The sequence below is a fragment of the Mastomys coucha genome, unplaced genomic scaffold (assembly GCF_008632895.1).
Source record: "Mastomys coucha isolate ucsf_1 unplaced genomic scaffold, UCSF_Mcou_1 pScaffold11, whole genome shotgun sequence".
Classification (NCBI taxonomy): Eukaryota; Metazoa; Chordata; class Mammalia; order Rodentia; family Muridae; genus Mastomys; species Mastomys coucha.
This window is the reverse complement of record NW_022196893.1, coordinates 4,257,134-4,257,975: the sequence shown is the minus strand read 5'-3', so window position 1 is coordinate 4,257,975 and position 842 is coordinate 4,257,134.

Below are 842 nucleotides of genomic sequence, written 5' to 3'. Positions count from 1 at the left end.
ACTAGTTGATGCTCAACTCCTATTTCACACCATGTGCCAAATGAATAAAAATCTCCAAACAGATTGAAGACAAAACACAAAAGCAAAAACTACGGAATTCTAAGATGAAAACAAGGATGAACCTTTGTGGTCTAGGCTTTGGTAATGGCTTCTTCTTGAAAATGATACCAAAAGCTCAGGCAACATAAAGGGATCACATTAGGAATAGGCAGATTTCATTAGGAGGAGAAATTGTGTCCTGGGGACATAGCTCAGTTGGTAGCGTGGAGGTTTGTATACACACAGCTCTTAGCTTGACCTCCAGCATCACACAAAACCCAGATGTGGTAGTGCAGTAACTGCCCATACTCAGGAGGCCAAGGCGGGAAGGCTGCAAGTTCAAGGCCAGCCTGAGATTCATAGTAAGACCCTGTCTCAACCCCCTTCCCAAACAAAACAAGACAAAAAAAAAAAATTAGGTGTGTGAAGTCCCTGCCTTCAACTGAATGGCAATCTAGAGGTGAGATAGCTCATTCGTCTGACAATTGTACATTTAGTACCAGGTATGGTGGTGTGAGCCTCTATCTAATCCCAGCACTCAGGATGGTGAGGCAAGAGGACTGCCCTGAGCCTGAGGTCAGCCTGAGCTAGGTAGTGAGTTCCAGCCCAGACTATCGAAAAACAAACATACAGGAAGATAATTGCAGTTGTTTTTGGTTTTGTGAGACAGGGTTTCTCTGTGTAGCCCTGGCTGTCCTGGAACTCACTCTGTAGACCAGGCTGGCCTCGAACTCACAGGTCTGTCTGCCTCTGCCTCCTGAGAGCTGAGATTAAAGGCGTGTGCCACCACTGCCCAAAGTGAT